Source organism: Neofelis nebulosa, chromosome 3 (assembly GCF_028018385.1).
Source record: "Neofelis nebulosa isolate mNeoNeb1 chromosome 3, mNeoNeb1.pri, whole genome shotgun sequence".
NCBI lineage: Eukaryota > Metazoa > Chordata > Mammalia > Carnivora > Felidae > Neofelis > Neofelis nebulosa.
Window position 1 is genome coordinate 87,526,687 of NC_080784.1, and position 24,584 is coordinate 87,551,270.

General features: G+C 40.2%; 1 protein-coding gene across 2 annotated transcripts in view; it reads left to right on the forward strand.

The window, feature by feature from the left end:
* MAML3 (mastermind like transcriptional coactivator 3) overlaps positions 1 to 24,584 on the forward strand; it is a 415,666-nt gene that overhangs the window by 76,998 nt on the left and 314,084 nt on the right. The window lies entirely within an intron of this gene.

The following is a 24,584-nucleotide window of genomic DNA, read 5'->3' on the forward strand; positions in this document are numbered from 1 at the left end:
CTATTATCATCAGCCCCACTTTGAGGATGGGTAAACAACGACTTGGAGTGGTTTAATGACTTGTCCGATATCACAGAGCTTTGTCAGAGTTGGAATTTGCATTCAAATCTGTTTGACCTCAAAGCCTAGTAGTGTACCGAGAAGGCACAATATGATGGATAAAAGCATTGGCCTCCGCATTGGAGTGGTACTTCAGGACTGCCTTTGACATGGGGCTGCCAGATTTTGTTGGGTGTGGAAGGAACAGCCCTCTACAGTTGACCCCTGGACAATTCAGGGATTAGGGACACCGACCCTCAGACAGTCAACAATCCCCTCAAACTTTTGACTCCCCTCAAACTTAACTGCTAATAGCCTACTATTGACTGGAAGCCTTGCTGATAACATAAACAGTTGATTAACACATATTTTGCACGTTATATATATTACATGCTTTATTCATACAATAAAGTAAGCTAGAGAAAAGAAAATATTCAGAAAGTCACTGGGAAGAGAAAATACATTTCTATTACTGTACTGCATTTATTAAAAAAAAATCCACATATAAGTGGACGCATGTAGTTTAAGGGGCCGCCATGCCTCCTTTGGTGGTAGTGCTGACTGGGCAGGCTGGTATGGATTAGGAACACTGGTGTTATCAAATACACTGATGAGATTTCTACTCGAGCCATGGAGAGATGAAGAGAAGATTCTTAAGGGTATTTCAAAGGAAAGAATTTGCAGAAGTTATTCAGGATAAGCACGCATTCCCTGTGTCTGTACATGAGCAGGAGCTGTGCTCTAGTCATAGAATAGCAGCTTGTGGCGTCTTTAGGAAGAATAAACTCTGCAAGGGATGGTTAGAAGGGCCAGAAAGATGCAGGCAGGTTTCAGGAAAAGATGATGCCCATGCAGAGGCCACAAGTGAAAGAGGCCAAATGCTAGCTCAGAAGTAATTGGGAGAAAAGGTGCTTTTCAGAAGGATAGAAACAGCCTCAACAAAGTTGGATGAACCAAAGGGCACCCAAATAAGCAGGGCAGAGGGGAAGGCAGGACTTGCGGGGGCCCACAGCCTGAGAACTTAAAGAGACAGGAGAAAACTGCAAAGTCAGTACAAAATGACTGGAGACGCATTCAGTCCCTGCACAAAAATCCCATTTGTCTCATTTTCCTGTGTACATCTCATCCTGAGATCTTGGTCAGCTAAGAAGATGCATTAACTTTATTTCCTGTTCCTTGTTTTATAACAGCAGTAGGCATATATTTTCATTCCAAGGATATAGTATTTAAATGTTGATACCTTTTTTTAGATTGCACAGAAATATCCAAAGCAGAATCTCAGACACCATAATATCTCATTTGAGATATTCACAGACCTTGGACTGGGAGATAGAAAGGGGATATTCCTAGAAATAATAAATAATGTTCATGTTGTGTTTTAAAATATGTAAAGTATGTATGCATGTGTTATATGTTCTTCATAACACCCTGGGGAGAAAATTGGTTGGTGAACTTATTAATTGACTAACATTTAGGTTTTGGTATTAAGAGCACAAGAGACTTGGATTTTAACTTGGTTTTTTTTTTTTTTCTATGCATTTATATTTTGCTTTTTTCTTAATTCTTTAGTAAAGTTAGTTTTGGAAAATTCCCACCTGTCTTGGCCAGCATTCAGAAGAACCCTTTATAGTGAAGTGGTTATGAGCCCTGACCCTGGACATACCTGGTTCCTGCCACAGTGTGACTTTGGGCAAGTTGCTTAGCTGCCCCGGTCTCAGTCTTCCTGTCTGTAAATTGGCAATAATACTTGCCTCAGAGAGCTACTCTGAGCATTAAATGAGGTGATAGCTCTAACGCATTGAACATAGTGTCATGTATGTTCATACTGCATAGTAAGTACTCAATATGGTAAATAACTATTACTGTTGTTATTCATTCTTTCCCCCTAGAGGTCAGTTAAGGATTCTGTCTGAGATGTTTTCTAAGAACGAGGGAGAGCTACAGATGGAAGGAAAACAGATAGAAGCTGGGGACCAGCTGGGGATGAATAGTGATCCTCTCTTTTATGGTATATGCCCTTCTTTTTCTGATTTCTTTCCTCCCTGCTCCAAAGCTGGCCTCCTATTTGGCTTTGGTGACCCTGGTTCCTACTTAACCCGAAGGCTTCTCATTGATTTCCTCTTCAGAGCTCTCTAATCAAAGTACTGAAATGAATTGTTGGCAAAAAGCAATATATGGGTTATTTCGAAGACTTTTTTTTCCAGCTTCAGGAACTGTGAGTGTTGATTGACGTTTGCGCATACACACCCCCTCCCCCAGAATGGCAGGCTGGGGATCCCCATACCTTGGGTTCTTACGTATTCCTGTGGGTTCCCAGTGTAGCACCTCACATCCAATGGGTGCTCAGTGCTGGCTGGAAAGAAAGATCCAAAGGGCCAAGGAACTCATCTGTCGGTGCCACGGTCTCTCCGATGGAAGTTCCTAAGAAATGCTTTGAAAGGTAGATACAGATTCCTAGCCAGTTGCAGAGCTGTTGATTCTAGTCCTCCTCTCGGGCTCACTGGCCCGTTGTCATCCTGTCCTCCCCACTCCCCGCCTGAACACACACATACACCTTCTGTTACACAGGTGGAATGGTGATTTATATTTAGAGAACTTTTACCCTTGGGAACTGTTATCAAGATGGACACATCAGACCCCCTGTTTCTTTTTACATCTTCTGTGTGAACCCAGAAGAGGTGCCAAAGAAGTGACAGTTTCGGGCAGCCTCTCCTCTTCCATGCTTCTCTAAATTTTCTGTTTGTGAGGTACTTATGCCTAGAGAAGGAGGAATGATTCGTGTCTGTGGTGACCCCTAAATGGTTTTCTTCACTATTAATACTATTGAGGGAACGGGTGGACTACAAGCCGCAAAGTTTCGGGGTGACAAACCAATGTTGAGATGTTTGTGGCTGCTGTTTGGATCACAACAGGCTGTCTGTCCTTTCTCTTCCTCCCCCACATCCACTGCATGGCCTCATATCGCAGACATGAACACATTCTTCAAGTATCACATTCTGGAACATTCTTGCACCCCATACCAAGCCTGCCCAAGGGACTTTAGGATAATGAATGAGAGCTTTCTTAACTAATGATATTCTTGACCATCTGTCCAGTTGGTCACTGAGAACATAAGGCAGATGCTCTCTCTCTCTCTCTTTATCCTAATCCTTGTAAAATTATAAATGTAAAGATTTTCTGTTTATTAAATCTGAAAGAGGATGTCTGCTAATACATTTTCATTTGTGTGTGTGTGTGTGTGTGTGTGTGTGTGTGTGTGTGTGTTTAGAGTAAGGTAATTGTGAGGCTGTGGGTCTAATTGATTTTTTTTTAATGTTTAAAAAACATTTATTTATTTTTGAGAGAGACAGAGACAGAATGCAAGTGGGTTAGGGGCAGAGAGAGAAGGAGACACAGAATCCGAAGCAGGCTCCAGGCTCCGAGCTGTCAGCACAGAGCCCGATGTGGGGCTGGAACTCACGGGCCGTGAGATCATGACCTGAGCTGAAGTCGAACGCTCCACCGACTGAGCCACCCAGGCGACCCTAACTGATTGTTTTTTAAGTCATGGGCTAGTGTATATGTGTTTACATTTATTCTCTGTCAGTTTGGATTTCTCAGTGTTAAAAAAGTAGGTGCCTTTATCCTTTTTTTTTTTTTAACATTTAAAGCTAACAGAGGCAATGGAAATTTACATAGAGGAGGGAGTCTCACTTCAGTGTAAAAGCTGTAAAATTAGAAAGCTGGGCAAGTGTTTGCTGCTGTATGGTTTTGTCGAGCTACAGGAATGCATCTTGAGGAAAAGGCCAGAGGAGTCAACTGGATGGAACAAGTTCAGGGTAGCCTCGCAGCTTACATGGATGGTATTTCTGGGGGGAAGGGGTAGGTGTGCCTGTGTGTGCGTGTATGCCTGTGCTCCATTTCGCACACATGTGGTGCCCTTTCTGGTGGCTCTTTGAGACGGCTTTTGGGAAACCTCCCCAACGATGACAAGACATGGTATGAGTCCCCAGGAACTGAGAGACAAAGGAAACTACAGAAGATGAGACTTAACCGTGTGGTCCTGGAAGCTGGAGTTTGTGACAGAAAGATGCCCCATTCCCACTTCCGTGGCACACTATAATCTGCTGTGGGAAATTTGGCAGTTCCTGTAAAACGCGGGCTGGGGGGGCACCTGGGTAGCTTAGTCGGTTAATTAAGCGTTGGACTTCAGCTCAGGTCATAATCTCGTGGTTTGTGGGTTCGAGCCCCTCATCAGGTTCTGTGTTGATAGCTCAGAGCCTGGAGCCTGCTTCGCATTTTGGGTCTCCCTTTCTCTCTGCCCCTCCCCTACTCATTCTCTCTCTCTGTCTCTTTCTCTCTCTCAAAAATAAACATAAGAAAGAAAGAAAGAAAGAAAGAAAGAAAGAAAGAAAGAAAGAAAAAGAAGGAAGGAAGGAAGGAAGGAAGGAAGGAAGGAAGGAAGGAAGGAAAGGAAGGAAGGAAGGAAGGAAGGAAGGAAGGAAGGAAGGAAAGAAGGAAAGGAAGGAAGGAAGGAAGGAAAGGAAGGAAGGAAGGAAGGAAAGAAAGAAAGAAAGAAAGAAAGAAAGAAAGAAAGAAAGAAAGAAAGGAAGGAAGGAAAGAAAGAAAGAAAGAGAAAGAAAGAAGGAAGGAAGGAAGGAAGGAAGGAAGGAAGGAAGGAAGGAAAGAAAGAAAGAAAGAAAGAAAGAAAGAAAGAAAGAAAGGAAGGAAGGAAGGAAAGAAAGAAAGAAAGAGAAAGAAAGAAGGAAGGAAGGAAGGAAGGAAGGAAGGAAGGAAGGAAAGAAAGAAAGAGAAAGAAGGAAGGAAGGAAGGAAGGAAGGAAAGAAAGAAAGAGAAGGAAGGAAGGAAGGAAGGAAGGAAGGAAGGAAGGAAGGAAAGAAAGAAAGAGAAGGAAGGAAGGAAGGAAGGAAGGAAGGAAGGAAGGAAGGAAAGAAAGAAAGAGAAGGAAGGAAGGAAGGAAGGAAGGAAGGAAGGAAGGAAGGAAGGAAGGAAAGAAAGAAAGAAAGAAAGAAAGAAAGAAAGAAAGAAAGAAAGAAAGAAAGAAAGAAAGAAAGAAAGAAAGAAAGAAAGAAAGAAAGAAAAAGACAGACCTGGGTTGTGTTGTGAGGATGCTGGCCAGGCCAGACACTACTGTGCAGATACTAGCATGGAAGAGGTTCCCCTCTGGACAAAGAAGGGACATTCTACTTCCTAATGATTTTTAAATGCCATCTACCTTGACCAGATGCAGAGGGGAAAGTCATCTATCTATGTGTGTGCAAAACTCAGTCGTGTTCAAATAAAGAACATGATAAACTAAAGCAGGAAGAAGTTGCCTTTGGTAGGCTCCCTTTCCTCTCAAGTGGCTCATTTGAGAGCATTTGCCTCCTCTGTGTTGGGGCTTTAAAACTCGTTCGTTGTCACATAGGTGTCATTTTTATTTCAAGGGCTTATTTCTCCTGATTCTAATTTAGGTTTTGCTAAGCAAAGGCCAATTTCATTTTAGTTCTTGAGTGTCAGTTGCAGATCTGCTGAGCAGTTTGCTTGTTCTTGTGGGTTCTGCCTTCAGGTTTGATGCTTGCTTTTTTTTCCCCTTCCTCCTCAAGAGTGTGTTCTACTTTATTCAGATTCTCTTCATCAGTGAACTGAAAAAGTAAGCTTACTCTCAAAAGGGAGAAACACTTTCATAATGGAAACACAAAATTATAATAGGCTAACGTAAGATTGTAGACCTGAAAGTCAAAATACTTAGGTTAAATATTTAGAGGCTTCTTTACCCAGGCATTTATTTTCACATGAAATTATGCAACTCATTCAACAAATACATCTGAAGCCTTTGTTAAGTGCTCAAGTGGGTACCGAAATGCAATGGTGAACAAATCAGATGTTGTCCTGTCCTCACAGGTCTGCCTCATTTTTAGTTTAATGTTAAAAAAAAAAAAACAACAACTTCCAATGTGACCCTTCCCTGTAGCATGATTTAACTATCAATATTTTTGTAGGCCCTCTACTACAAAAGCCATCCCTGCTCATTCTTTGATAGCATCAGACCTCTGGACATACCACTTGAATTTTGTTTCTTGGTCCTATTTCCTTCACTGAAGAAAAAGGCAGTCATCCCATTGTAGAACCTTGTCGGAGGAAAAAGACTTCACATTTTACCTTCTCCTACAGGATAGTAACATTCTAAAGTTGCAGTAATCAAAGTGAAAATGTTTTTCTTGTTTAAGTTTGAAACTGATAAAATCACACACTGATTATGTGATAATGCAAGCAACTTACAAAGCCTGGTTTCTCTTAAAGTTACCTGGCTTTGAGCATTTCCATTGTTCTTTTTCACATTTTTCAGAACATGAAGAAGGAGCGAAGTGAAAGTCTGATGTGTCAAATTGTGAAATGTTTGGTTGTGGTGGGAAGGTAGAGAGGTGGATGGAAACTGTCCAGGAAACTGGACAAAACAAGTTAGTGAGCTATAATTATATTAATGGCTAACACTTATTGAGTGCTTGCTATGTACTTTGGAATGGTCTAGGAATTTTAAAATGCTAATAGTGATATAAAAACAACACATACGTCTTGAGTGCCAATTCTATGTCTGGCCCTGTTCTTGGCCATGTAAAGGTATTTACACATTTAATCTTCAGAAGAACAATATGAGATAGGTGGTATTATTTGTGATTGTTTGGAAAACGAGAGAACAGATTTCAGAGGGATAAAATAATGTGTTTTAAGGTCCAACTTGTAAGTGATAGGGTCAGGATTCAAGTCCATGTTTTTCTCACTTGAAAGCTGATAGAGTAGCTCTTGGTAGAATCCTTTTTACTGAGCAATGCTTATTTTCATTCCCTTACAAATTTATGAACTGGCCCAATTAGTCCGAAAAGTGCCCAGGCAGAGACTCTTGGTTAAGCATTCGTATCCACTCTATATTTTTGAACACTCTTTTGTGAATTCATTAGTGACCATGCCATACTCTTCCCTCTGAGAAAAGTACTTACGATACACCTTCCAAACATTTATTGAACACCTATTACATACAAAGCTTATGTACACTTATGTTTATGGGCATAAATTAAACTATCTGCAAGGAATGATAGAGAATGTAAAGATTGAGAAAGCCATTGTGCCAAAACGTTTTGACACTCTTCCTATTGAGAGGTAAGGTCTGTGTCTCCCTGCACTTGGGTGGGCTTATGAGTACTTGGACCAATGGAATACATGGAGTTCATGACTTCCAAGGTTTCCAAGGCTGGGTCATAAAAGGCCATGGTAATTGTCACCCAGTCTTCCTGGTTGGTACCCCTGCCCTGGGAGAGGTCAGCCACAATGTACGAATTTCACCTATTCTGACACTGCCTTGCTGGAGAGGCCACAGGTAGGCTCTCTGGTTGGAAGCTCCAGTGTACCTCCCAACCAACAGCCAATGTCAGTTGCCTGCTCTGCAGATGAACCATGCTGGGTGGCCAGCCTACTGGAGCCTTCTGATGATGCAGCACCAACAGACTCGTGACTGTAACCATAAGGAACCCTAAGTGAGCCCTACCCAAATTCCTGACTCACTGAACCAAAATGGTGTTTTAAGCCCTTGAGTTTTGGGAATAGATGTTATAACTACAAGAATTAACCATACTTACAAAATTTTAAAAATCTCCCAAGCTTTGAAACTAAATATTCTGTGGTCAGTGGCTTTTTTTTTAAACTTAATTTTATTTGAAAGGATCAAAGCATATAACTGGATATAGTACAGTATTAACAGTGGCCACTTAATTTAGAGATGACCTTAATTTTTTGAGATGACTTTAATTTTAAATGATATTTTTCACATAGTGATTTCTATAGTATTTGCTATAATTACTGTATGTTCCTTATTCCTTAATTTATCCTTCCTTTTTTGTTCACCAAAGGCAGATAAAATAAGGTAAGACTGACATTTATGTATTGCCTGATGTATGAATTTTAAATATTTGAAAATTATTAAATATAGGAAAAAATTCGGTCCTGTTATATTTATTTTCACAAATAGAATTAGCTGCCTAATTTTGGCAGCTAAGTATGCTTTTGGCAGAATAGTAGAGACACTACAGAAAACTGTGCTGTTTTAAGAGTTTAATACCATCAACCATACCCCTCCCAACTCCAGTTATTTTTATATTGTGGGGGCATTATAATTTAATAACATACAGAAATTGTTAGCAAGCTAATAATTTATTGTAAATACTGCTATGCTGTCTCCTTCCCCTGACTTTGTGGCTGTCCCAGCAATTCTCTGAGAATCTGTGTCACAGATTTGCAAACTCTTGGCCATTTTGATAACTGGGCTCAAGTCCTGTCCCTGAGCCGTAGAGGAAATTGAACCCTTTCTGAGAGCCTTGGATTTTTTCTTCTGTGTTCCTTCTCCCTTTTCTTAGTCTGTCTTTCTGTTTTTGTCACGCACACACACACCCTATAAAATCTTATCCTGAATGATCCACTGGGATTGTGATATTAAGTGATTTCTTTGATTACTACCCTGAGTCCCTTTCCCTGCTTCCAGAAAGCCTTGATATTGGAAAAAAAGCATGCCAAAATGTATCATTCAGGGATTCATACATGAACACTGTTCGAAGTTGCTCATGTAAGTGATGCTGGCCCTAACCCATTTACATAAAAGATTGGAAGTCTTGGAGATAAATAAATAAATAACTGCCCGTGTAGTATAAAATCCTTTTCTTCAGTATCTGAATAATTGGCACAAAAAGATTTTGTGGTTCATCTCTCAACACTGATCTAAAGGTCTTGGGTTCAAATTGATACTAATCAAGACTTAAATTGGATGGGATCTCCCGGAAAGGAGGAGGCAGCTAGGAGGGTGGGAAAATCTGGGGCAGTCTTGGTACTGTCTGAAAAGTGTTTGGCCATCTTAGACCAGGTCAGGCTGTAGCTTTCTGCAGCAGCTCCTACAGGGCTCCAGATTATACGTATTTCCTGTCTCTGGTGACCTTAGTGGAAAAACAGCTGGGATTCACTTAACACTGACTTATTATTTTGTAATTACTCAGCTTTGATTACCCAAACCTCACATTAGTCCCTTCCGGCAATATGACTTTTTTTCTGCTCCTATTTGTACAGATGTATTTGTATGCCAAAGTAAGTTAGTAGTCCTTCCTTTTAGATTAATTCCCAGGGCACATCTGTCCACATACATATCAAATGGGTCAAGCCACTGACCTGTGTGGTTAAGAGAGAATTCTGTAAGTATCAGAATGAGACTTCCTGAAACCTTTGTAGTGAGTAGCAAGCAAAGAGATGCAGACGTTACTCAGGGAACCAGCACATATTAGGAGCTGGCCTTTATGGCATGTCGTCTATGCAACGAAGGCTCTGTGTTAGCCACTCGATAGTTTATTTACTCCTGACAGCACCTTCAAAGGTAGTATTCCCGCATCCACTGTTAGAAAATCAAGGCGAGCAGACATTAGTCCTGACCAGACACTAAGTTGTGATTCAAACTCAGATTTGTTTGAATCCTGTTCTTTAGAACACACCAGTCTTGAAAAGCAAAGGTCGAATCTGGGATGTTTCATACATCTGATGTACTTGTTTTCACCCAATTTTTCTGGTCTGCCTAGTGCATGAGACACAGGGGTGAGCCCTTGAAAACTCTGTGTAAACAATCAACCATTGCTGATGATGTGCACCAAGAGGCCTGACTATCTAGGCTCTTGCAAAGGAGGAAGACCCTGATAAATCCTTTTGTAAAGTTAGGATATCATTCATTGATTAGTACTTATTGAGCAGCTCTTAGCTGCTCAATTAGCAGTTATTAGTAGGTACTTACTGAGCAGCTCCTTCATGCCAGGAATTGAGTTTGGGCATCTTTCCTGAAGGAGCTTACTATCTGATGGAGGTGCCAAGGATGTGGAGGCAAGGCTACTGGGCAAAGTAAAGCCCATTTTATGATGAGAATAATCTCATATGGACCCAGATGATCTATAGCTTCGAATTTTCACATGTCATATTACTTTTTAAAGGGGGGGGGTAAATTTACAGCTCCCGTATAGGCCAGGAGAGACTTGGAAGGCAGGGCTCTGCCAGAGGTTTCAAAAATTTAAATATGGATGAGTCAGGGCCCAAATGCTCACAGGGAACTGTGTTGGTTTGGCAAGGCTGTTGATTTGTGAAGGGGAGCAGCTACTATCTGGACTGACTTTATAATCGAGAAGGTCACAAAGCTGGTAAAGCCAAGAGACATTGATTTTGAACTTACAGCTCTGTAGGTGAAGGTCTGCCCCTGATTTCCAAAAGCAGAGCAAATTGGCTGCATTTTACATGAGAAACAGCACCATCAGTAGGAGCCAACTGATATGTGAGTAATTATACTTCTTCTCCTTTTACTTCAGTAAAATAAATAGTAGCAATATGTATCCGAAAAAATACAAAGAGGCTAAAAAAAAAGACGGATTCTACCTTGATGGAATTTTACGAAGTAAAAGCAAACCATAATTCCGAACACAACTGAGTATTCAGTGTCAACTTAATTTAGACTTTCACTTCCATATATGTACCTATCACAAAATGGCTTTTGAATTTTGCCAGCAAACCCTTTATATGTAAAAATAAAAGCAAGTCTTTACTTAATGCTTCCCTGTGAGTTCTTGGCACTTAATGGTGGAGATACCTGCATGGGTAGGAGTTTTACGCTATAAGTAGTACCTTTACGTGTCAGTGAAAGGTAAAGACAGCTTCAATCCAGATAGACATGGTTGTTGGACAATTTTGGTGTCTGTGTGATATAAATAATTTGATGATTTGGGGGAAAGAAGCCTAAGAGATGGGAAGTTAGGAGCCACTGGAACCTTCCAGCAATTTGAAAAGAGTCTTGAGAAAATCTTCTGGTAATTTGAAGAGAGCTTCAAGGAATAAAACCTAAAAAGCCCCTCTTTAATTTTAACAGTTCTATTGTTTTTGGTAAGGTGAGGAGGGGTGAGGGTCATGAGAGGGAGGAGGTGATTGTTTTTCTGATAGACATCGTGTGTTCATGATGGACAGTCTGAGCTGGTCAGTATATGACACCGAATCCCGGCTTCCAAAAAAGACCAGGCCACAGCAGGGTCAGAAAGACTCTAGTCTTGTACCTTACTGATCTACAGGAACCAGAGGGCCCAAGCTCCATGGTTACCTTCTGCTCCTCCCCTCCCCGTCCCCCAAAATGAATCAGCCAGCCAGACTAGTGCTTCAAGTGTGGAAAGGCAGAAAGCCACCTCCAGCCCTATAAACAATAGAAACATTCACAGTTTGGTAAAAGTCCATGATAAAGTACTTTTCTATGCCACTAATTTGGTAAACTTTGGGTACGATTATGTTTTCCTTGTATTTTGTCTTATATAGTGTTTTCCTCATCAAAACATAAAAGGCTTGTAATGTGCTTCTTACATTTCCTCCGGCATGAGTGTTATATCAGAATACATCTCACTTATGAAATGATTAGCAATTTCCTCCTTAATTCAGTGAGTTTATAAAGTACCTATAGGATGCATTTCTTTCCTAAAAGACCTCCTCAAAGGTCAGATTCTTCAAAGAATCAAACCAAAGGGGGTTGTCTGAAATTTAGAAAGTAGGGACCCATTTATACGATGAAATGTGGAATATAATCAGGTTGTTGAAATATGAAGTTTGCTTCTGATTTTCTCCATAAGAAGGAATTTTTTCCAGCAGCTCCAAGGATGGAGGAGAAGGAGCGTAAGGTCTGCCTCTATACTTCATGACACACATTCTTAAATAGTCTCTTTTCAATATGCCTGATGGGTTTTATTCTACCAGTGTCCACCCATAGCATCTGTTTGTATATTGAATGTTTTAGAGAGCACTGAACATCATACCAGAATGCTACTGTATGTTTAGCAAAATGTTAGACTATAAGAGAGAAAACTTGAGATCTGTTTCCTTTTACTTAAAAAAAAACAAGCAAGCAAGCAAACACTCAAAATTAGAAGTAAAGAGGACATTTCAGTCTATAGTATTCCAGATGGTCAGTTATTGTCAGTTTTAGCATCAACCATGATGTATCAGAAGATTCTGACCTCATGATGTTTCCAAATAAAGGTCCTGTATGTTTTAAACAAACTAATAACTATAAGGACCCCAAAGTAGAGTATAAAAGGGAATGTGGAACCCCCTGCGAAACAAATTAAGAAATCCTTTAAGGCTATCCAAAATGTGGATTCGCTTCAGGCAGGAAGCAGGAAAAGTGCTGACAGCATCTCACAGTGAGTGCGTGGGAGGAAGTGGGGGGACCTTTCTTACCATGGATACTGGCCATTTTAACTTTCCGGATAGAATGGCATGACTTGAGTCATTTGTCTTCCTTGATTCCTCTTAGGAATATTGACCATTTATTACAGTTCTACCTAATTCTTTAGATTTATTCTCTCTCTGTGTCTCTGTCTCTGTCTCTCAGCGTCTCTCTACCCCCTCAGTTCAGAGTTCATACCTGGCTGCCTCTTTGCTATACAGCCCAGTGATGTTAAACAACGAAAAAGGGACAAGGAGGGCTTTAGAATCCAGCTAACCTGAGTTCTGGCTACTCTTTTTTTTTTTTAAGTTTTTAAATGTTTATTTATTTTTGAGAGAAACAGACAGACAGAGTGTGCGCAGGGGAGGGGCAGAGAGAAAGAGGGAGACCCAGAATCCGAAGCAGGCTCCAGGCTCCAAGCTGTCAGCTCAGAGCCCGATGCCAGGCTCCAGCCCACTAACGAGGAGATCACGACTTTAGCTGAAGTCGGAAGCTTAACCAATTGAGCCACACAGGCACCCCTGGCTATGCTACTTAATTGCCCTGTGATCTTAGGCAGATTTCTCAATAGCTCTGTGCCTCTTGTTTCTTCATCTAGAATGGGAATAATAATACCAAGTTCGTGTTGTGAGGCTTTAAGTAAATAATGTATATGAAATGTTTAGCACAGTGTCTGGCACATTGCAAACATCTAATGAATGTTAGCTATTACAGTTAGGTTAAAAATATTAAGATGGGTGTTGCAATGACTCACTTGCAAACCACAGAAACATTTCATCTACTGGAATTCAGTCATTCAGCAACCACCGCTACTGATCAGGAATAAAAACAAGTGAATACTGTACAGTTAAGGAAGTAAGCAGAAAAGCCTCTAGAAAGCCAACATAGAGGCTCAAAATCTATGTCCTAGAACTACGTACCGTCCTCATAGGGGTGCTTCTCCAGTTCTTACGCAGTTCTTTACTCGTTTGGTCCTATGTATTTGTGTTTTACACATGATTTTTAACAACTGTGACAACTGATTTCTAAGCCTACAGCAGATTAGACACAGCAAATTAGAAGGGAGAAGGACCAGTAGAGGCAGCCACATGGTGGGCAGAAATAATAACTCAACTGCAAATAGAAGGAAAACCGAACCTATTGAAAGACGGAAAACTCTAAGAGCACAGAAATTCAAAGCCATTTACTTGATGACACTGGTTCTTAAACCTTAGCCTGCGTCAGACTCATTTGGAAGGCTTGTTAAAACACAGATCTTTTGGCCTCGCCCCAAGAGTGTCTGAGTCAGTAGGTCTGGGGAGGTTCCGAGTATCTGCAGTTCCAGCAAGTTCCCAGGAGGTGCTGCTGCCTTCTGGCCTCGGGGCCACACTGGTGTAGCGGTGACACAACATCTCATGAAAAAAGTTTCATTTTGTTCACTTTTCTCTGTTCAAGAAGGCAAAAGGGCTTGTGCTTCCTTCTAGAAAGATAATACATTCAAAATAATTAATTCAAAATAACCTTTTTGGCATGTGAAGAGGGAACTTCGGACTATTCAGAAGAGGTAGCGGTCTGCGGTGATGCAATGCCCGAGGCTCCTGGGTAGCCAGGTCATCCAGTGGTTGTGATAATGGGGGGTGAGGTGGGGGGTGGAGCAAGGTAGCTGTTCCCACTCGACAATGCTATTTGTGAGTTTTTCGGAGGTATTTGTGTTTGTGTCATTGCTGTGCTTCCTCCTCCTTTTCTTGGTGCCTTTCTAGACAAAAAGACTTCACAAACAGATGTTTTTTCTGCCACACCAACTGTTTGATTCAACTTAGCTCTCATAAATAGTTGAGTTTGTTTCAGTAACAATGTCAAAACACTGGGCTCCGTGGCAGTTGCATATACAGGCACCATATTGTCATTCCCTTTTCAGTTCCTTTTGCCAGTTAGTGGTAATTTCTGCCAGCGCCAAATGAAGTCTGAGTAACAAGTCATCGGACTAAGGTGACCGTTTGCGAAAGTGTCAACAGCCTTCTTCGTGAAGACCATTTCCATTCTGAACATCAGATTTTTAAATTTTTCATTAAATAAGAGGAAGATACATCTAGACTAGCAAAAATTACTACTGGCCAAGGTTGTCTTTTAGTAACTGGGTATAAACTTAGCCTTGTTACTTGCCTGGAATGGACATATTGGAACTCTGGCACCATGGTGAACTTTGATCGTTGTTTTGATTACAGAAATCCTTCAGAATTCTCTCGTACCAGACCTTCTAAGAACAGCATTTTGTTTCTTGCTAATCTTAGAGGTGCTAAAGTGCCATCTCCCCCCGTATCAGAGGCAGTATGTTTTTTAACTAGAGAATGCAGGCTTCCATATCATAGGGGATTACTTTCATTAGGCAGATCTCGCTCTATGATAAATATCCTTGGTGCCTTGAGCTGTTTAACTTACTTAGGGATGGTGGTTTTTTGGTTTTTGGTTTTTTTTGTTTTTTTTTTTTGTTTTTTGAATCCAATTCTGATAAAAAGCGATGACTGTTCCCAGAATGTTCAGTGAAAAATGAAATATGGCTCCAGGATTTGGTGCTGGTGGCTGAGAGGGAGTAGGAGTGAAAAGGGGAGATGAGTAGAGCTTTGAAAATCCATCTCTGCATGTAAGTGCCCCGTAGAAATCCACATCAGATGTGCATGCCTGATTGTCACCACTGACGATATGAAATTTAAGCCATTGTATTCCTTGATAACTTGGAATAAAAACAAAAATTTCTGGGCCCACAGTTGCTTATTCTTTCTCTGCCTGTTTAGCTGAGCAGATCATTCTCTGCTGATGTCATTGAATTCCAACTAGAACCTGGACCCTCTGGCTGAAATCCAGTGGCCGGTGTATTCAGATTTCTGTTTACATGGGATCATGCTGATCACTGCATTAATACTGTAATTAGGGACAGGTCAAACCTTTTACTTCTGTGTGTGTGCTACAAAATCTTCAGCACCTGTATTTAAATAGATTCTAGAGTATTTAAGAACATCAGAATATCATTTATAACAGTGATATTTTAGGTAGGCAATGGCTATTCGAACGCTGTTTTATAACATTTAATGTAGGCTCTGACACTCTCTGTAGGAGAAATCCATAAAATAAGCAAGACTTTAATTTTCCTTTTAATTTAGTGTCTGGCTTTAAAATGGCTTTCTATGCATTTACTATGACTGGCCATATTAGCACTGATCTAATGCCCTGTTCAAAGAAATCTTTATAATGTTTTTTTAGGGCCTGTGTAGCTGAGCTATTATCAGGGGCAGAGTATTGGGGTTAAATTAAAAGAAGTTACCCCATCTTGGTTCACAGTTTTTACTTTGATTTCAAGCTTGTGCTAATGATGTCTGTGACTTCTGATGGCTTAACAGTCCCTTTTCTCTAATGCCCTTGCAAATCCCAGCTGGACTCTTCCAGACCTTTATTAATATAAATAAAAATTGATATTGTTCCATGTATCACATCACATGTAAAAAATTAAAGATCTTTTGAATTCTAAACATAGTAACTTTTGTTGGAGGAAAACAGTTTTGCCTGTATTTTAATGCCTCTTAAATTTCTATTTGAAAAAGATGCATATTTGATTTTTCCATTGCAATGCTATAGAAACCCTGGCAATTTCTGTAAAACTTATAGATCCTCTTGTTTTTTTCCTATCTCTTAACCTGATCTTTAACTCTTGTAGACACATTTCAAATCACCCAAGGTCAGTTTTCACTCCAGCCTCCTTCATAAGGGTTGACTCCCTTCAGTGATGAATATACTAATACAAATTTATAAAATGTGACCTATATCAGACTGTCTAATGGTTCAGACATGGTAATCCCTTTATTAAACCCTCATTTATTTCTTTAAAAAAATTTTTTTAGTGTTTATTTTTGAGAGAGAGTGAGAGAGAGAGAGAGAGACGGAGCACAAGCAAGGTGGGGGGTGATGCAGAGAGAGAGAGGGAGACACAGAATTCGAAGGAGGCTCCAGGCTCTGAGCTGGGAGCACAGAGCCCGATGTGGGGCTTGAACTCATGAACTGCGAGATCATGACCTGAGCCAAAGTTGGATACTCAACCAACTGAGCCACCCAGGCACTCCACACTCATTTATTTCTTTATGCTTTTATTTCATGTTTTTAAATAAGGATTTATTTTATTTCCTTTTAATAATCAGATAATGAAAATGTCAGAGTATTTCTTTTCAACTTTGACCTAAATCCCTGGTCAGCAAATGCTCCTAAAGTACCTTCCTTAGTAACTATATGTTATCAGATTTTCAAAGCTTTTCCTTCCATAAGTATTCTATACAGTAGGGGAAAGTGATTTCCTTCAGAGAAGGGGACCCCCTCTCTACCCCAACTCATTCCTTCAGGAGGTGCTTACTGAATTCCTACTTTATTCCCAATGACTGTGCTAATTGAGTATCTACTATGTTCCTGTGACTGTGCTAGGGATATTACAGTGACTAAGAAAGATGTTTCTCTTTCCTTCATGAAGCTTAAAGTCACCTGATGACGTTTGATAACGTAATGAGATCTTTTCCATTGTAGTATACGACTACCTTTAGACCAATTGAAAAAATGAAAATAAACCTCAAGCAGAAATAATAAGAGTTGTTCTAGAAAGCACAGAATTCTGATTTTGCCATACATTTAGAACATCTAGGCAATAAGTAAAATCCCAATGAAAAAAGACCGTCTTCACCCGAACGATAGTGTTGTTCAGCATGCGCAGAAGAACAGACGATATTGCCGCATCTTACATACAAGATGCAGCCTTCTCAGGGGAAAACACATCCCAGACTCTTTCATTTCTCTCATACCTGTTCTCTTTTTCTTTTCCTTCCATTTCTGATTTCTATCTGAGCTTGGATTTTTTTTTTTTTTTAATTAGGCCAAAGACATAAAGATCCATGTTTAAACCCATAGGGTTAATTCAGAAGAACAAGTAATTTATACCGAAACGTTCATTGTAGTGCTTTTTAAAACAACAACAACAACAAAATTGTAAACTAAAGAAAAAAAAAGCTCATTAATAAGGGAGTAGAGAAACAGAAATAGTAGGAATACCAGAAAGGTAACCTGTGGTGGTTGGCACTGTGCTGAAACACGAAATACAGGAGACGGACAGAAGACAGGTACTTGAACGTACAGATGAACAATGAACGCCATAGAGCATACAATCTTTGTTTCATATCTAGTATCGACCTCTCCATTCATTCACCAAAATCAAGCAGGAATAATGAAAGAATTACATCAAATATTAGGTACTTTTTCTTACAAAAGTAACATATTAGTAATTTAAATAATACTGTAAACTCAAAGTTGACTGCCACCAAAAATAAATGAAGTGTTTAAAGGAAAACAAAATTTGACTGCACTTTTTAAAAGAATCGTACTTTCTTTCCTTCTTGGTCCATTATTTGCTGATATTTAACTTCTAAAGGATATGGTACGCAATTTCTCGGATGAATAAAATAAAACTTCTCTAGAAATCCACATTCTGGTGTTTTAAAAAGCACTTTTCTGGGGGGATGCCTGGGTGGCTCAGTTGATTAAGCTTCCAACTTCGGCTCAGGTTGTGATCTTGTGGTTCATGAGTTCGAGCCCCATGTTGGGCTCTGTGCTGACAGCTTGGAGCCTGGAGCCTGATTCCGAATCTGTGACTCCCTCTCTCTCTGCCCCTCCCCTGCTCACGTTCTGTCTCTCGCCGTCTCTCAAAAAATAAATAAATGTTAAAAAACACCAACAACACTTTTTTTTTTTTTTAAAGAGAAAGGGTAAGTCTGTGTTTCATTAGAGGTTAGACTTCCATCAACCCCAACCATCTGGAACCTGCAAGTGAGTTTAAAAAATAAATAAATAGGGGTGCTTGGTGGCTCAGTCGGTTGGGTGTCCGACTTCTGTCTGTGCTGACAACTCAGAGCCCTGGAGCCTGCTTCAGATTCTGTCTCTGTCTCCCTCTGCCCCTCCCACAATCACACATTGTCTTTCTCTCTTTCTCTCTCTCAAATATAAATAAACATTTAAGAAATTAAAATAGATAAATAGTTAAACAAACAAACAAACGTTACAAACAAAAAACTCAGAGAGGGATAGGTTAGGGGGAAGCACTTAACCCTGGAGAGGCATGGAGCCACCCAAAGATCTTCAGCAGGCTGACCCTGTGTAAAATAAGAGAGCAGACTAGAAGGAGTGTGAAAGCGAGAAGTTTAGAGAGCAGAGAGTAGGAAAAAAAGAAATGTAAAAAGCCACCTGGAAGGCATGGCAATTTGGGGTCATTTAACGCAGGGTCAAGGAGTGCTATTGAGTTCTACACCCCCATATAATTGAATAGCAGCCTATTATTACTGTTAATATTTGTAATGATGATCCTGTAATAAACCACCAAGAAAATGGTATTTTTTGTTTTGGAATATATGAATGTAAGTATGTAATGTCTTAGAAAGATTTCCATAAAAATCGCTTTTACTTCATCAACTTAACCTTTGTATCTGAATAATTCGACTATGTGGAATACTATATTTCTCTCTCTTTTGTTTTAAGTTTATTTATTTATTTTGAGAGACAGCTAGCTGAGTTGGGGAGAGGCAGAGAGAGAGGGAGTGAGAGAGAATCCCAAGAAGTCTCTGTACTGTCAGCACAGAGCCTGATGCCGAGCTCGAACTCACAAACTGTGAGATCATGACCTGAGCTGAAATTAAGAGTCGGACACTCAAGTGACTGAGCCACCCAGGCGTCCCTGTATTTCTCTTAAAGCCAGATAAAGTGTTTATCTCAACCATCACCTCAGAACATTCTTTTGCTGACCAAGAGGCTATTCCTTAGATTTCTTCTGTTTTACTGCCACCAAATTGACTGATTTCATCCTCTTCTATAATTTCAGAAAAATAAGTTTTGGCAAATAGTTCCTGGAGTCTGCATCAGTGTTTTGGGGCAAATTTTGTTTTGGATTCCTAAGTTACGGTGTTTATTATTTCTGTGAGTTTTTTTGTTTTTTGTTTTTTTTAGAGAACTTTTTAGTTATACTCTTATTTGCAAATAAAACAAAGTTTTACCATCTTATTGTCTGACATTAAAAAAATGAACAGCTTCTGCAGGCATAAGGGCGAGAAGGCCTCTGAAGTTGAGAAAGCAAGTCCACATGGTATTTTACTGTGTTTAGCTCAGTAGTTAGGAGCGCCCTGGGTTTAGACTCGGGCTGCTTGGGTTTTAAGCCCTGGCTGTTATTTACTAGTCTTACGATGCTGGGTCAGTCACTTAACCTTTCCAGTTCTCAGTTTCTATGTCTAAAAAGTGGGCCCTAGGTAATAGGGCTGTTGGGATAATCCATTTAAAGTGCTTAGCTTAGCCTGCACACAGTACTGAAAAACTGTAAGCTATTATTCTCTACTATATCACTCACTGATTTGCTTTTATGGCCAAAAGACTTAGAACATGACTGAATCTTACCTTAATGACTCAAGGAGACTATGAAAACAAAACTAGCATTAGCTAAAGTTGAACTGTGTGTGAGGCCTCAAAATAGGTGCTTTTTAGAACTTCTGTCATGACACCTTTGAAAGTACGTGGGAAACGGAAGTACAGAAAGGTATTCCTGATTACAAACACCACGTAATTCACTAAAGTGAAGGTTCCATGTGGTATTAGAGTCTGTGTACACGCACACAGTAGGCGCCCCAGTGATCTCTAGAAGGAAGGTTCACTATTGACTTTCAGGTAGCATCTTGGTCACCTTTTCTCTGTCTGTGTCTCCTGTTCTCTGTCCTTAGTTCTACTGCCACTTGCCCTTGTTGCTGTAGCAAATTCTCATTCCTCATTTTTCTTTATCTTCCTTCCACGGGCTCTTCTTTCTTGTCCATTATCTCTCCTGTCACCAGCTGTCCATTTCTAGGCTTTTGAGTAAAAACGGAAGGTCTTTGATAGACACAGAAAATCAGTCAATGTATTTCTTTCCTTTTTTTACAACTAACTGACCCCATGTTAGGTGACCAGTGTTAAGTCCTTGGGCTTTGGGGTCTGGCTCTTTTGCTCACCTGGTGATGTCCCTGGTCCCTGGGACTTAGAGTCCAGCCAGTGGTAGATATTCAGTAGGGACTTGGCCAAAGGACTCATAGTGTGTATTTTTGGAACTCTGGCTTTTTGCAGTCCTGTTTATATGTGGCTGAATGCTCAGCGGTTATATTCTTACATCCAAAGAGATGGTGAGATATGTGTTTCTAAACTTCTTTTGAATCTGTGGTTTTCTCAGAATTTTAAAGGATCTAGAAAGCAAGATTCAGGATAAGCAAAATATAGGTGTGGTATGATTTACATGTTTTCATTCAGATGGCTGATTAGTAACAGCAACCCAATAACCTCTTTAAAAAGAATAAAGAAGCAAACAAATAAACAAAAACAATAAGAAAACTGTCCCAAGGGGCTTTCTAAATAAGGGGCAAAGAAGTAGAATTTTTGGTGATGTGAGTTGTGAACTTGTCACCTCTGTTTCTTTAAATCATCTAATTTTAATGAATAAATGAGACATTTAGGGTAGGGCAATAATGTCAATAAGGATAACAAATTCTTGAGTGAGAAGGGACTTCAGAGGTTATGTGGTCTGGTGTAAATAATACAGGAATTCCTTCCACAGAATCCCTGACAGATGGCCATACACTTGTGTTTTTAATACTTTTTAGTGTCAGGAAATTTATTTCAAGAGGCAGGGTATTTCATTGTTGGACCATTCTAAAAGTTAAAAAATAATAGTCCCATACATTAAGACAACATTTCTTTTTTTAAAATTTTTTTGAAATGTTTATTTATTTTTGAGACAGAGGGAGACAGAGAGTGAGTGGGGGAGGGGTAGAGAGAGAAGGAGACACAGAATCTGAAACAGGCTCCAGGCTCTGAGCTGTCAGCACAGAGCCCGATGCCGGGCTCGAACCCATGAACTGTGAGATCATGACCTGAGCCGAAGTCGGACGCTTAACCGACTGAGCCACCCAGGAGCCCAAGACATTTCTATTCTTCTAACTTTCATCTCTTGATTCCAGAATATTTATTAAATATTCTATAGTTGTATTTTAGCAAAGAGTGACCAAAAAGCTGTCAAGTGCTTGTTGAACAGCTAAGTGGAGATTCCTTACTTTTTAGTGCTATGAGATGCTGAAGGTTCGGGGTGGTCCCTGCCTAAGGCGGAGGGCGGGGAGGGGGAGAGACTCACAGACTACTAAGGAGACAAGATAAATACACAATAAAGTAACTGATAAGTGATGATCAGAGGACCAGAGTTTTCCCCATATTGTCATAGCTATAGAAGTATTATAGGAGGAAATTAGAAATGGAAAATAAGCCTTGAAATAGGAGGAGGGCTTTGCTAAGCAGCAAACATATGAAAACAGGAGAGGGGCATAGGGTTTTAGGCATATAATGAAGAGACCACCGTCCCAATAGACATAGATGATAGGAAATAAAATTAAGTTAAAGGATATGGAGGAACTTGGAAGCTCTGAAGAAGTCATTATTTTAATCAATCGATCAATCGTGTCTTCCATTACTGTTTTCCACATCATGAAAGTAATACATGCCTATGATAAAAATGCAAACAGTATAGAAATATCTTAAAAAGTGAAAAAAAATTATATTTTCATTCTCCACTCCATTTCCTAAACCTAACCATAGTTTTAACCACTTGATGTATATTCTAGGAATTGCCAAAACTATGTTTTGGTCCATGAGCCAAAGCAGGTCCACCACCTGTTTTTGTATGGTTCATATGCATGTGGAAGTTTATTTTCTCTCTTGTTATGTGAATACCTCTATAAGAATCTCAAATCTTGCCTTTTGGCTCTCCAAACCTAAAATAGTTGCTAAATGGCCCTTTACACAAAAGATTTGCTAGTCCTGGTATATTCATTCAGAAATTTTTATAGAGGGGTGTCTCAGTCGGTTGAGCATTCGACTCTTGGTTTCAGCTTGGGTCGTGATCTCCCAGTTGTGGGACTGAGCCCCGCATTGGGCTCTCGCTGACAGCGCAAAGCCTGATTGGGTTTCTTTCTCTCCCTCTCTCTCTGCCCCTCCCCTGCTTGTTGTTTCTCTGTCAAAAATAAGTAAACATTTTTTAAAAATTAAAAAAAATTAATAGATATAGACACGTATGTATGTTTGTGGTGTTCTGTTTTATTTACAAAAGTGGGATTGTATGAGCCATGTTATAACAAAATTCTTCAGATCTGAAACAATTAAATAACTAAGAGCCACTGCTGGTTCTAAGGGTAACTAACCAGTATCGCAAAGCCAGATGGCCCAGAGGGGAAAACCAAGGATCAGGGAATATGGCCCATGCAACGATAGAGGTGTAAAGCGATGTGCTCCCAGCCTGGATTACTTGAATTCAGATGGGAGTGGGAGCCAGATGTGAGACGTTCCAAAAGAATAGTATCCAAGGGGCATGTTAAGTTACTGAGGATGAGGCAGAAAAGAAGCAAATGTGCTCCCTCATTCCCAGGTCAGTGCTATGGAAGACACGAAGGATATTGGGAAGGGCTGTTTGGAGAGGCAAGTGTTGGGCTTTGGAACTTGAAGGTGTCTATCCACCTCTCATCAGGAACACTAGTTAGTTATTAGTACCAGTGGTTCATCTTATCGTCTGAAGAATGCCTAACCCCTCACCATGCATTTGCATCTTGCATGATTGATTTAATAAGCTACAACTTTCACATTTTGAACGAGGAGAGTTCTCCTGGCCTGTTTTCGGCTATAGACAATTAATAAATTATGTCCATTAGGCTAACACTGGATATTTGAGCTTTGCGCTTAAACGGCATCTGCGAAAGAAATGGATCGTGGGGACAGACTTCGCACCATTTCCTACCTTCCCTGTTAGAGGAAAATAGTTGTAGGTTAAAAATATTTGGAGAGAAGGAGCCTCTTAATATGTAGAAATGTGAGAGATTTTTGAGAGATGTTTGAGGATGCCATTTCCACCACCCTTACCCTACCGAACAGATTTCTACACATGGGGTATGTGAATCATGGCATAGTCATAGAGCTTTACCTTGCGTGCACAGTATGGGTTGTGTTCAGGTGTGTTTTGAAATTCTGTGAAAAAGAATGAAAGTTTCACTGTTGTCGACTAATTAGACCACAGAGCTGGATACCCCATAGTAGCCCCACCTTGTGGATTGCGTCCCCGTGGTAAGCCCACGCAGCTACTTTTCCTGAGTATGGTAGTAGTAAAATGCTAGACAGTTAGGTAGTGATAGGTGAGTCAACTTAGCTTCTCATTTGACTTCCGAAGCATGCCTGGGTTTCTCATAGCTTTACTCAGGCTTTGCCCATACTGATTTTTCCCCTTAACTCATTTTGTGAGTGAGATCGCAAAAGAAGAAACTTTAAGAAGAATGTAGATAGAGTGATACCACAACCCTGAGATGGTAGCACAGATTAACACACAAGGAGGAGGCATCCACCAGAGGAGTGAGGTAGACCTCGTCGTGATGCAGACGGAATTGTCTGGTCCAGTGGCTAAGCCATGGGCTTTAAATCAGGAAGCTTGGTTCTTGTGTCAGCACCTCCACTGGCTCACTCGGCGCCACCGGGTAAACTGCAAAGCACCTCTGTTTCCCGGTTGGGAAGTGAGAATATCACTATTTAACATCCAGCTATTCCAAGTGGAATGTTTGGGAGTAAAAAGCAAAATGTTTGCAAAGCACTCTGAGCATCCTCAAAAGAAAGTGATATTTGAATTTTCAGCATTACTGGTGTTCTGTCCAATGTGTACCTATCTTGGTAAAGACTCATCAGATATTCTTTGCCAAAAAGGAATCAAGCTGTACTGCCTGAGCTATTACTTTTATAATCATGCCGACTTCCTACTCCTGTGCCTTTAATCTGGTTTCAAATCTGTTTTGCCTATTTTGGGAGAAATCTTGGATTCTGTTAGTGACATTGTTTGTTGTCCTTACTAGAGAAAAGAACCATAGACTTCTAGATATTTTTGTCATTTAATATATAGGCATTTTTTTTTCTCAGTGGGACAGAATTTCTGGGATCTGACAATACATGGAATAAAAGAAATTTGAATGATTGAACATGCTATCATGAAGCTGTGGAAGTGGACTTTCTAAACACCTCTGTTGTACTAGTGCTCCCCTGTCACACGTTTCTGTGTCGTGGGAAATTTAGATGGCACTGGTAAAAGTTTCACTTTTCCGATATCATTTAATGAGGTATCAAAGAGGATTGTTAATCACGTGATTTCACCTTAAGAGTCCTATTGAAGGAGATGTGGGCTCTTACCAAACAATGGTCTCCCTGCCTC